The sequence below is a fragment of the Convolutriloba macropyga genome, chromosome 6 (genome assembly GCF_964194025.1).
Source record: "Convolutriloba macropyga chromosome 6, txConMacr16.3, whole genome shotgun sequence".
In the NCBI taxonomy this organism is placed as follows: Eukaryota; Metazoa; Xenacoelomorpha; order Acoela; family Convolutidae; genus Convolutriloba; species Convolutriloba macropyga.
In genome coordinates, this window is record NC_134473.1 from 26099965 (window position 1) to 26114248 (window position 14284).

Genomic DNA, 14284 nt, shown 5'->3' on the forward strand with positions numbered 1-14284 from the left:
TTAAAGGTTTTGACTTTTTTCAGCTACTTCCAAACTTTTTTCAATGAAAACTCAGACGCAGGGTACGTTGGACAACTTTTTGTATTTCCCTATTTGCTGTGATTGTGGTTGACCCGTAATGCAGGATACCGTATTATAATATTCGCGATAGATATTTTTTGAAAACTGTAATTTGGGCGTTCTATCTTTGGTTTTGTAAAAATTCCGTGTATTTTTATGTTAGTTCTCATCACTTCGTTTTTTGGTGTTTCTTCACAAAAAACTTACTTACTTTCGCTTTTGTTTCTTCATGTTCACTGTCAGTTTAGTTTTCAAGCCTTTCGTTTGCATTATCAAAAGCTATGTCATTATCTTTAACAGTTTTTTGTAAAGATTCTATTTTTACTACAATGTCATCGGCATGCAAATTTACACACCTTTTTTGGATCCAAAACAAATACAAAACACAACAACCGACAACCAAGACTTGTTCCACACATCTATGAACTTTGCAAACTTACCATGCCACATGCATCTGTTTTTCAACTCAACTTGCAATTTAGCAAAAAGTTGGATTGAACCAAATCTTATTGTGAAACAAAATTCAGATATTGAAAATCGATATTTCTTTGAAATTGTTTTGAATCATTTCTGATGTTCGTTAAAGTTAGTTACGGTCAGTTAATGAGACAGAACTTGAGCTATATTCAACTCTTTTTGTAATCTTCGTGGATACGCGGTTTTTGTTGTTTAGTCAATTTTGGCAGATCGATATATTCGTCGCAGATAGTTGAAGCGCTTATCATTAGAAAGCCCATTCTGTATAGAATATGGAGTTAGTTTTTTTTGGTTTTTGTATTTTACAAGGAGTCATCGAGGATGGAATTTCTGTGAATAGAAGAGGGAATTCACTTGTTTTTATTCACTTTATCTGGAATTTTTGCCTACATTTTAGCGAATTTGCTTGTTATCTGAAGATAGAAGAGTATTGATGAAATAATTCATCTCATTTGTTGACTTAAATTGTCGCTACACTGTTCAAAAAATCAGCCTGTTTCATCAAAAATTGCAAGAGAAAAAAGCTTCTTTAGTCAACTTTGATTACATTTGCGTGAAGTGAACACCTGAAAAATGCTGACATAAAATCCTTCCAATCAAGAGAAGGATAGTTTACTTCCCTCTTCTCTTTGAATGTTTTCTGGGTTAAAATTTTCACCACTATTCGGCTAATATTTACTCGATAAATATACAAACAGGATCCTTTTTCTTTGATATATGAAATTTTTGTCAAATTATCTATATCCAAAACATAGGGCATATTTTTATAGAACGAAAAGTAATAGCAAGGTTGTTTTTGGGTGGATCTTGGAATTTGAAGATCCATAATTAAACCGGATATTAATCAGTGGCTGTCTTTTTTTTAAAAAAAATCGCTTTTTTGTTCATCCCAGAACAGAACAACTCAAGTCGAGGCTCACTTTTGATAGGTCCAAATGGCTTCATAAGCAATTGCCAGTTAATGGTTTTACTTTTTTAGTCAAAAGATTGTAGCCGCTTGTTTTGTTTATTGTCTCTACTTCTTACCAAATCTCATTATGGACTGGCTACTAATATTTCTAGTGATGAACAATGAACCAGTTACTTTGTTTAATTTAGGCTTCATCAGACGCTATTTAGACTTTGTTATTAAGTTTTTTACAAACCGATATCGAGTTTCGGATGTTATTAATGTTTGTTGTTGTTGTTCGGTTTTGTTGCTTTTCTTATCTCCTATTCGTTTTAATGCCAAATATCCTCGGCCCTCTAGAGCGGCCTTTTGTTTAGTCCACTGAATGATTTGAGTTAGACGGAATTTTCATTCATACACCAGATTTTTCGAAAAAAACCTGCCATTTTTAAAGATTGGTGGACAATTAAGCTGACAATGTGGATGAGCGGGGTCGGAAAATTATGTGCGAACGCACATTACCGAGCCTCCTTGTTAATTTTCTATTGTCGTTTTTGTTTTTTTTTACTTGGCCACAGCTCTTCTTAATGATCAGTATATAAATCAGAGCAAATAAAGTCTGTAATTTGCTACGATTCTGTGCCGATTCAATATATTTGCTAACTCGGGGAGTGAAAATACGCGAATTTCTGAGGAAAGTTTTATAATGAACAGAACTGAGAATTTTTGTTTCCCTCATAATTTCCGTCACTTTTTCTGTTTAACATGCAATAATTCGTGCAATGAAACCGAAACACTTGCGCTTTCACTCAACACAATCTGTCCTAGAAATTGTGCAACTGACTTAGATTAGATATAGAGTAAAGATCACGAAAATTAAAAAAAATAGCAAGCGTCGTGAAAGCTTCAAATGTCTATTGCATCAATAAATCATTTCTCTAAATTTGGTGCACTTTGGACAGTCTTCTTTCTTTCATTCCACTGTCGGCTTTGGACGAACTTTCTTCAAAGCTGTCTGAGCTGGCATTAATTTCAGGGAAGCAACGTCCGACCAGCCAGCCATTAACTGTAATATAATTTTCTCTAATTCTGTGGGTATTTCTTGCATATTTTATTTTCTTTCCTGTCAAAAAAGGAGTTTCTTGCTTCCACAAAGTTAAGTCTGACGCTTTTATAATAGTCGGCTGTCAAAGCTTAGCGCTGGTGTCTACTGTTTTTTTTCTATTTTATAAAACTCTATTGGCTGTATCTGAACTGTGGATAAAACAGCGACAGGTAAGAATAGGTGTTCATTTCACTTCTCATGATTTACTAATTCGCCACGGTTCACTGTGCAATTTTACTCCACCTGTTGAAGATTATTTTTCTTCAGCACAATTAGTCATTCTTCGTCAACACAAACAAAAAACAGACAAAAAACATGCATATTCTACAATGGTTGGTAATCGAAAAATTGATAATGAACCACATCATCTTCACTTTCCAAAGAGAGTTATATGATTGACTGTTATATATTTGAGTTTCGTAGTAAGATAGATACAAATTGACAATTCTACTTATCCTGATCATACGATTTAGAAGTAGTTCAGCTAGTATAGATGGCAAAAATACAAATTCTACTACATTGTATGCCCACGGACAAAAACTGTTACCGTTGCCTAATTATCTAGATTCCTTGAATGAGAAGTCATTTCTTCAATATTCAACATGACATAAAGCGCCCACCAAAAAAAAACAGAAACTAATTTTATAACGTTTTGAAAAATTTTTTTCAACTACTGTCAACGAATTTTATGATATCTTGTTGATAAGAAGATCTTACCAAGATCATAGGAAGATTTACCGAAAAAACTGTTTTAAAATTTTGGTTCAGTTTTGTAAGAGATGCTAAGATTACACGCACATTCTAGTAAATCCTATCATATTAACTTCTCCCAGTGAGGTCTTTGACAATCTTAAAACGAAGCTAGTAAATGAAAAAATCCAAAATAGAGTCATAGCTTTATTCTCGAAGTATGACATGCTTACATTGTTTAAATTTGCAAAAGAACTCGGATACATGGTCATTATCAACAATCGTTTTTCAATTTCAGGATGACACGTTTGCTTCATCTGAAATTTGAATTAACATATGTGCAATAGAGATGATACATTCTTGTAAACATTAAAAAGTCTTTTTACTTTTTGTGAAAGCATAATTGGCTTTTAATCAATGGCGGCTCAATTATTTTGCGAACCAAACAAAGCCGCAGATCCATCAATCTTCATAGTTCGGCAAAATCAGCAGTTGCAGGGACTGTTTTGTTGTAAGATCTCCTGTCCTTCAAAAAGGTCCAAGATTTCTAGTGAAACAAGAAAACGAAAATTTAATTTTCTATCGAGAACAGAGCAAAATTTAAGACAGTTCATACCCTAAAAAGAAAAGTAAACAGCAATAACTATAAGAAAGGCAAGCGTCGTGCCGATGCAAAACTATTCTTATTTTCTGCTGCCATTGTTAAGTTGCAAAATTTGAGAGGATTTTGCATTGCGATTGCGTGATTTTTTAATTAGAAAAATTAGGTCAAAGTATTTGACTAGAATTTGCAATGCGAATTACACTTTTCTAACTTGTAGTCAAGAGACTAGGCAATTGACAATTTTGAGCTGATCAACTGATTTTTGAGAGTGTTTTCAAGAGAAAGAAGACGTACATAATTTTAGGTGTGAAAGGAAATTTTGCTCCAAAGGAAGTTGATGAACATAAAAATGTTTACTACCCGAATAAATATGTTCACCGCATTTGGTTTCTACAGCACTGAACAGATTTAGTCACCCGTCTAGGTAGATTGATTTGAACTAACTTAAGATATCTTCAGATATGGATGATTTTCAACAACTGAACCAAAATAAAATCTTAAGTGTGACATATCTATATCACATTCCCCATCTGTGAAGAGTTTTTCGAGAAATACAAAACTAAATAAAATAAAATTATATAGAAAATTAGTACTTATTCACCGGTTATTTATTTCTTACACTATTATGTAGTATTTAATTTTTTTAATTTAAAATTGTTCGAAAATTTTTGAGATTAACATTTAATGTAGTTGTCGGTAATAACTCTCATTGCTCTTTTGTTTGTCCTCTAACCCATATTTTGGTTGTAAGGTTCTTATTGGGGTCGCAAAGATACCTATCATTAAGTTTTTTTTGGTTAACATTGCCGATAAAAGTCGTTGTGGCATCCAACACGGCGTCACTGACGCCTTCTCATGCCTGGATGTCTTCTAACAGCGTTTACTGTGTTGTGGCACTATTTACATTTCAGTCTGTTTTCTCTTTTTTTGCTGGCGTTCACTCCTTCTAAGTGAAGACGAAATTTCTGATTAACTAAAACTGTCACTCGTAGTTTTTGGGATAATTTTTCTTTTGTGTAGATGACATTTGTGTCGCAGATGACGTATATGGTTCATGGATTCAGATGCTTGATGAGCATAGCATATGTATCGCAGATGACGCACTTGCTTGTCGATCTTTACTTAGCTGCTCAGATCAAGATTCGGTTGGCGCTTTGGGTCGTTTCGAAATTATCGTAAAATTTTCACCAATATATTTTTATCTGAATATATTTTGAGATTCTTATCTTGAGTTATCTCGCATCCTTGCCGCTGGTTCATAATCATGATTATACAGAAATTACGCTTGCGTCATCTGCTATGTTTTTCTCGAGTTTTATTTTCTTGTCTCTCTGAAGTCTCCCGGTGAGATTCTTTCTTTGCTACGCAATTTTTTGGTTGAAGGCTTTTTCCTGTAATTAGAGCTGGTAGTCTTAGTGCGTGTTTGGCCAACTCATTGTTGCCTTTCTCACGGGTGCCAAATTTTGCAATATCTGAATGTCCAAATGGTGTCCATTGATTTCTTTATTGTGTGATTCCTCGATCAAAGTTGTAGTACGGCTTGTATTGCAGACGGTACTTCCTTAGGTACATACTTCGTATAAAAAACCGTCAGATGTTTTTAGACACTAACCTGTATGGATTTTGCGCAAAAGTTTGACATTACCTCTCGGGGTTCAGTAAGACTCTGGTTGTTTTCTTGCTGTCGCCTTGCTAGTTGCAGCAAAAAATCTTTTCCTCGACTTATACTTCACTGCAGATCCCAGTATTAGCGCATTGCTCATCAGTCAGATATTTTTCCCAGAACGGTGTTTTCATCTAATTATTGGTTGCTGTTCTAAAAGTTGTTAAGATTTTTACTATCAGCTGTTGTTGCATTTTCTGTATTGAGTATTTACCAAATCAATTGTCTGATTACTCGTGAAATTTTAATGTTTTTATGTTGGTTCTTAATACCCATCTGAATTTGGATCGCTCTTTTGAGTGCCTTGTTAGGAGTGACTGTTTCGCGAAGTAAATCATTTCATGTGTCAAAATCAATCATTTTGTTGAGAATTATAGCAGGAATTATGAAATCTTCTTCATCTCAAAGTCTACAGTATTAGCTTGTTCTTTGATTCTACCATAGAAAAACATCCACTGCGTCAACTTCTGGGCTTTAATATAATAAGTAGGTACCCGTCACACCTGATGTTCCGACTTCTGAAAACAGATTCTTCCATAGTCTTCCAAAATGTGACTTCTTTTTGTGTCAATAAAACAATTGAGAAGCAAAATTTTTTATTTTTGCAGAATCCCCACGGCTTGTCTCCACGCAATAGTCCAATTTTGTTTGTCTTTTGGCATCTTTTCTACCGAGCTACTTTGATTTGAGCATTACGAGTCAATCTATGTTGTTCTGCCTATTGTGTAGAGCCTTGGACCTGCTGTTCATATGTGGGCTCTTCTCGGTATGATACTTGTGCTGGCGGATCTTTAGTTCTTCTCGTGCTTAGTTGTTCTAATAGTATGTTGTTTTTGGCGACAAGAGCTGGTATCCACTGAATGGTCCATTTTTCCCAGTTGAGAGTGGATTTGCTGTCGGTTTTTCGAAGAAAACGTCAATATTGAGAGAGGTGTTCCATGATTCTTTTGCTGACTGCGCCAAGTTGTGCCGATTCAAAGCCAGTCTAATCGTTTTGCTGTGCAGTTCATAGGTTTAACTCTAAGGCAGAGATTTTGTTGCGATTGCCCGATTATTTACTCAGACGAAATTGGCCAAAATGTTTGACTGGCATTCGCTGTGGGAATTACTCTTTTCTAAATTGTAGTAAAAACAATGCAATTGACTATTTTGAATTGATCAACTGATTTTGGAGAGAGAGTATTCAAGGGTATGAAGATTAGAATATTTTTAAGTGTGAAATGGAATTTTGTTCCAACTGAGGTTGATGAACATGAATTTGTTTACTGCCTGAATATATAATTTTACCGCATGATTGTCTACAGCACTGAACAGAATTTGCCACCTAGATGGAAAGATTTGAGCTAATTTAAGATTACTTCAGATATGGATGTTATTCAACAACTGAACTGAAATGAAATCATAACCATGACATATCCATCGCGGTAGGCCAGCAAATTTATTTGAGAACAGACACTGCAATTGCATTGCAAAATTTCTATTCTCTTTAATGTTTTGTTCATTCTTGATGGAAACTGCACAATCCTTCCTGTGCATGTTTTTCGAATAAAGTACCTTGCTCTTTCCAATGATTTGAAGGAGTTAGTTTTCATGGTCAGCAAACGCTATTGTAATTCCTAACTTCAAGACAGCACAAGAAGAACTTTTTGATTACAAAGACTAAGTCACGATAGCGTCAAAAGCAGCCAGCAGTTCTTGATGACATGCAAACATCAATTGGTCTGATTTTGCTTTCAGGATTTAAGCTCTTTTTCTCAATAACAAGCGAAAGATTTGCAGTGCGCTCATTCCTTACTATAGAATCGCACATGCCAGGGCAGGAAACTTCGTGGTGAGCGAGATTTCTAGGTTTAATGGTTAACAACTGCGGCAAAATACTTTTGACTAACACGGAACTCGTTCTCCTACAGATGGAGGCCCAAAGCCGCGCAAAGATGCGCTGCCGTCAAGCCCATGATTGTGGGAGCGGTATTAAGTTTTTTTATAAGCTACAATGATGTTGTTTTCGGGCCTCTTTAATTTTTGTTTTTGGAAGTTACTTGTTACCTAAAAGTGTGAAGCGCTGTAAACCAATTGTTCTAATAAAATTCTTTTAACTGAATCTATAGCTTACTAACAAGAAGAAAAAACGGAGAACGTTCAAATAATTTTAAAAGCTACTTTTACTTGATCGATAGATATTCGCACTGTTAAGGCGGGCAAGATAATATATAGGATAGCTTGTAAACATGCATGTCCTGAAAGAACAAAAATGATATTCCCGTGTGTTTCAATGATAATTATCGAGCAAATATCATATTTTCAAGCTGAAAAATATCAAATGAAAGATTAGGCGACCACTCACTGTTAACCTTTTTGCCCAAATTTTTATCTGGTCAATGGTGTGAACAAAGTTTTTTGAGGGAACTTGATCAACTTATGAAAGCCGTATCTTTTTGTAGTCTTTTGTCTCATTTACCTCTATTTCAGGACTATCCTATCTAATAAATTTAAACTTGCGCAGAAGTCTAACTGTTGTGTACCCTAGAAGCATTTTCAGTATTCCCCACATTTGGCTATTACCTATTGTCAAATTATTTTCTCTACAACTTATGATAAAACTTATGCCCCACCCCCTCAATAACTGCAGAGGTGAGTTGATGACCCCTATCTAATATGATTCCACTAAGCCGGGAGTTTTTGAATTCTGGGAAACCCTAAATTATAACCCCGAGTGGCCTCATATTCAGGTTCGCAATCAAATCACTAGCTGATCTTGAACAATGCGCAAGGCTTAAATAGTTATCATTTGAGTATATAAAGTTGATTTATGGTGACAATTATGATGTCTGAGTCGATATTTTTCTGGTAAATATTCTTATCTTTTCCTTATTTTAGTAGACTTGAAATCAGACAAAATTTGCTATCAATTTCATGAAAAGCATAATCAGATTCTGTCGCGGCGTAGATTTGTACATGACAAGTGACGCAAAATTCTATACTTATTTATATGTAAAAATTGAGCGGCCAGTTCTTGTCCCCGGATTGGCCTATATACTAAATAAGGAGTAATTTGATTATGTTGATTTTGAGTCCAGACTAACCGACGTTAACCTTGGACATACAAGATTTATAAATTTGTGTCACTAATTTATTTATATTCACTGTAGCATTAACGAAAATTGTTTGCCCTTTCTATTAAAGAACATTGGTCTCTCAGTTTAATTCAAAGTTGTCTATTTTGTATCTGGAATTTTTTCTTCAGTATTCCTATCGACCACAAACTTCTTGCAATAAGAAATCATTCTTTAATCATACAATAAACATTAGTCAATCTTTTGCTGTTAATTGTCAATAACAGCTCAGGCAAAACCATGTAAAATACCTAAATTGCGTATTTTTGGGCTAAGCACATAAACACCAGATTACACCTTTAATTTAACAAAGCCGCTTAGTGAAAACAGGTGAACACAATATCTGTTAGTTTTTCGAAACCTGGGATATAGCCACTCCAATCATTCGGAAACTTTTATCCTGTAAAATGTACTGAAATATCTCGTCAAAATTTTATCACATAAAATCACATCAATTTTTACTCTAAAAAAGCTCCTACTAAAAAAAACTCAATCTTTTCTCCATGGACTCTTATCAGAAATTATAACCCCAGACATTTGAGAATTTTTATCGTGTAAGATCTTACAAATTTCTTACAAAATTGTCTTATAAGTACTTATAAGATTATGCGTCGCCTGACTAAGACTTTGTAAGACAATTTATCAGGTCTTACACGATAAAAAAAATTTATCAGGTCTGATAAGATCTTACACGATAAAAATTCACTTTTGTCAGATCTTACAAGATAAAGATTCTGCCTGACAAAAAATGTTTATCAGGTAAGATCTTATAAGAATCTTATAAGATCTTGTAAGATAAACATTTGGAAAAATATGACTAATCTTTTTGATAAGATTTTTATCAGAACCTATACGATCATAATTCTTTAATTATGGCATGTTCTTCATACTGAAGACAATTAAGAGTTGCTTTCAAGCAGTAGCCAAAAAGCTACAGCTTGCAACATTTAAGTGTCAGAGCAACAAAGAGAAAATTATCTTATATTGTCTTTTGAGACTTATAAGATATTGTGAGAAAAGTTATTCGAGTGTTAGGGGCTTTTTCTGAGGCGGTGATTATCAAACTGGGCTGAAAAATTTACCTCGAAAACCAAAACTATATCGGACTGCGTAGTTTAGCCATAGTACATATTTAACACTCAGAATAAAACTGCCGCCAAAAGAGAATCAGCAACCAGTTTTAGGTTTTAGAATTGGTTAGTTGACCGATTATTTTTTACTTTCATAGAAACTTGAATACGTTATACGGTTAATTTGAAATCATTAAAACAGATCTTATCTGATCTTACACGATAAAAATTCTTTCCTACGTGAACTTTTATCGTGTAAGATCTGATAAGATACTTATCAGATCTTATAAGATAAAAATTTTGCAAAATTGAAGCATTATCTTATAAGATCAGATAAGTATCTTATCAGATCTTACAAGATTAAAGTTCACGTAGGGAAGAATTTTTATCGTTTAAGACCAGATAAGATCTTACACGATAAAGATTATTGATCGTCATCTTATCAGATCTTACACGATAAAAATTCCAGAATCACTGGGGAACATACCCGAAAACTTCACGAGTGACAATGTCGGGTGGCAATGTTTGCCAGTGAAATTTTGTCGCGTGACAATTTTGCTAGTAAAATCAGATAAATTTAAATTTTGGTCTGATGACAGTTCTTGCCAGAAAAATCAGATAAATTTATGTTTTGATCGCGTATTGTACAAGGAGGCACTTGCAAAAAACTGTAAATTTAGAACACCAATTTTGATTTTATAGATGTAATTCAAGGGCAAAGAAATTGATGAATTTTTCTCAGTAACAAAAGAAGATTTGTAACGCAAATCTCACGAGACATCTGAACTCTTGCAAGTCAAAACGGTACCCAGGCATATCGTGCCAAAAGGAACTTGATTGCTAGGAATTAACTCAATTCACAAATTTTTTTCCTATTTTTTTACCTTTAGCAATATTCTTCATATAGTCGGCAAAACGTTTCCTCATCTTCAGATAGTCTTCTTACGTTTAATACCTTTAATAGTTCCTTTTTTGCTTTTAATTGAATTCCAATAATTTTTCAAATTAGTTTTCCTTTGATTGCTCAAATAAAGAACAACATAAACAATAATTAGAAGTTTTATGACTCAAGTGTATTGCTTTTTGCCAATCAATGCTGACGTATCTTCATGTCTGTTTAATGTGACAATTAAATGGTAACCATCAAAAAATTAGCCTTTCTCGATTTCTGTGCTCAAAGAGCTTAATTTATTCTCACATGTATGTTTTTCAATTGACGTCACCACTATTAAATTTAATCTTCATTAAAAACTGAATCTGCCATAATTTTTGAAGTTGAATTGAAACACATGAGAAGAGGCATCCGCTATGTTCTTTGAAATTTTCAAAAGAAAAGTGAAATCTTGTGAAAGCGTTTCCCAGATTTTGTCAATTCTAACAACATAATTGATCCCACTGTGGTTGTTTAATGTTGCCCTTTGCATTCTATCCTTAAGTTGCGACATACAATCAGTCAATACTTTTATGAATGAAAGAACTATAAAGTAACGAATGAAATATTATTAGCCCAAAAAAGGGAGCTGTAAGTTTTTCTTCTTCATTGTGATTTGCAAACATGATTAATCATGCAACCAGATACTGATTGAACTAACGAAGTGTCGATCAGCTTTCAGAAAAACTGTGCCTTTTTCAAAATTCATTTGAGGGAAAATAAAAACTTGAAATGAATGGTAGTTAGCAATTCATCGGATGACAATTACACATTTCACTTGTTTTCAACCATTGTGTAGTGCAAACAATTAGATATACAATGTTCTCTGTTCATAAATTTAAAAAAAAATGGCTAATTGTTCCGACCCACTTTAGTGGCGGAGGAACTATATACTGAAATGGGTTTTTTTTGTTCAGACACTTTAGGCCGATCGATATTATCATCGTATATAATCGTAGAGAGTTGTGAGTGGTATCACTAGAAAGCCCGTCCAGCGTAGAATATGGAATTAAAAAGATTTTTTCAATTTTCCATTTTTATAGGGAGTTATCGAGGATTGAAGTTTTGTAAAAATTAGACGAAATTCAGCTGTTTTTATTCACATTTTCGATATTTTTGACCAAATTTTCTTTAATTTTCCGTCAAATATGTTAAAATTATTAACTGAGGTGTTATTGATTTTATTTCTAAAGATAGAGGAGGGTTGCTGAATTGTTTGATCCGAGTTTTTGGCCCGAATTTATCCTAAATTTTTCAAAATTCAGATTTTTTCACCAAAATTGGGACCAAATTTACATTTTAGCCCACTTGCTTTAAATTTGCTGGAAATAGACACCTTAAAACTGCGAAAAATTTTTTAAGCGCACAAAATGAGCTAGTTGTACTCCTGTAGTCTTTAAGAGTCTTCTGGAATTATAATTTTGCCAGTTTTTCGGAAAGTTAAACTCGATAATTATACAACTTGCATTAGACAAACTAAAAAATGTTGTTTAAAAACTGATCTATTTGCAGCAATTTGTTAGACGTGCAGCAATCTCTGGGTTGATCTTGATCTCTTCATGGATCCTTACTATGAAAAATCTTTTAGATTTTAATGGGGCGCAAACTTTTTTTCAAAATATTATCTCTATGTAAACGTTTTTTATGTAAACTACTGACAAGAATTTCAAAACAAGGCTCAATTACTGACAGATACTATTTACAATAAATGACGCCCAACAAGTTTATGTTAAGGTTTCAGAAATAAACGCGCACTTTTTATGGTTCTGGCCAATTGTTTTCGTAAAAGTTTTATGGAATTCTTGAGTTCTGCTTTCGTTTGTTATAGTTTTTTTGGCTCAATGACTTAGTGTCCCCAAACAATTAGTTTTTTAGGAGAATTAAATGAACCTAGACAATTTTTCAGTTGTTATCCAAATTCAGTCATGACTTTGAATATAATTGTTTTTGAGATAATATCAGTAAACCACTGAACTTTGCCCCTATTTTATCTTATTTCTCTCAAGGCGCAGTCTTGGTATAAATAGGTGCAAAACAATTTCTTGAGAATTAAAAATCATTGCAACGCTTTTATAATCATCTTATAGTCTCTTTGCTTTGATGCTACGTGTTTTCAATATTTATTTGATATTTGAGCCTTATTGCATACTCTATGAGTTCTCTTTGTTTCCTTATCGCATTATGACATTGTTGATAACTCCACTTGAAAAAAAGCATAGCAAGAAACATGCTTGGCGTTGCATAAAGCCGAATCTGGATACGTTAAATATTTTTGTTGAACAGTTTGTGCTTTTTGAACAGAGACACTTTTATCTCGCGAAAATTTTTGAATTGTTGTTTTTGCCTTTGTTTGTCTTTCTTTTTGTTGTTGAATGCCATTTACCCGATAAAGATAGTCTGAATGGTTTCTCCACTACGTATAAACTAACCTAGCTGTTTGTTTTAACAACTTTCAAAGTAAATTTTAAAAATATTTTTTTTTCAATTGTCTCCTTTTTGCTTTCCTTTTGTCATGGTGTTATTCAATCTCTCTCATAAGAAGTGCCCCAATAATTTTTTGATTTATTGTTTTGTTCTGGGTTATAGATTGTGACTGATTGCGTCGACCATTTAGTTTCATGGAAAGTTTTCGATATTTTTACACTGTTCAATTTTTGGGTTTCTTTTTGTTGTCATGTCAAAATAATCCTTTTATGAGGAAGACAAGTTGATGTTAAGATGGAAGGAAAGTGATGATTTACAGTTCCTGCAGGTAACATCTTATAATTTTTGTGCCTTGAGCAGTGTAATGTCATAAAATTGTTTGAAATTTCGGCTTCTTTATGTACCTATCGTTATTTTGTTGGGTCGTTACTTAGTCTCGTTTTTAAAAGGTCATTGGCTTCCTGAGGTGTTGCAATTTAATCCATCACTTTTTATAAGTTCTGCGTCTGTTCTGATTCCTGAAAAAAAAATTTATAAACATTTTTGGGTTTTTCAGCTTTTTTCAAACAGTTTTTCGGTCAAATTGCAGCTCAGTCTCCAGAAACACAGGTCACACGTCATTTCCAGCGGCAAGCTATAATTTAATCTTTAAAATAGTTTCAGCTTCACAAATTTGTTTCTGGGCTTTGTTACTACTGTTACTACGAAGTTTCTTATAATGTTTGAGATTTTTTTATATTTGTACTTTTCAACGGATTTTTTGTTTTTCTTTAAATTTGTATCAATAATTGTAGGTCTCAATAGCTTTGAAGTTTTGCGTAATTATACATTGGAAAATGATATGTCTGAATTTTTTCTTTTGGAATTTTAAATGAGCATTTTAGTGATTTCAGTCGATATCTAATGACGTTAACAACTCTGAAATTAATTGATTTCAAAAACAGAAATATTTTTTTGAACTTCGCACTTCTTTGCTATTTGTTGTTGACCTGTTAACCAGTCGCATTGAAGAAGGGTCGCATATTTTTTCTAATGAATTATAGGTTAAGATGTTTTTTTTAGGTTTTATCTCATGCAATTTTGATTTTGTTACGATTTTTTTATTATAGACATCGAGTTTTGGTCGTAAATGATGTTTGCTGTTTGATTTTTATTGTTTTTTTCTAGTAGTCCTATTATCATCAACTTTTATCGGCCCTATAGCGTGGCATTATTGTATTCTTTTTGTGTACGAAGTGTATGTTTTTTTAAAGTTTTC

The 14284-nt window shown here is 33.4% G+C and overlaps 1 protein-coding gene across 5 annotated transcripts in view; it reads left to right on the top strand.

The window, feature by feature from the left end:
- Positions 1-14284, top strand: part of LOC142341596 (alpha-1B adrenergic receptor-like) — a 213196-nt gene that overhangs the window by 44141 nt on the left and 154771 nt on the right. Inside the window, exon 2 of one of the 5 annotated variants that reach the window (XM_075392672.1) lies at positions 8016-8119. The exons of the other annotated variants lie outside the window; for them this stretch is intronic. The gene's annotated coding sequence lies outside the window, so the exon portion shown is untranslated. The remainder of the gene's footprint in view (positions 1-8015; positions 8120-14284) is intronic. 5 annotated transcript variants of the gene reach the window in all.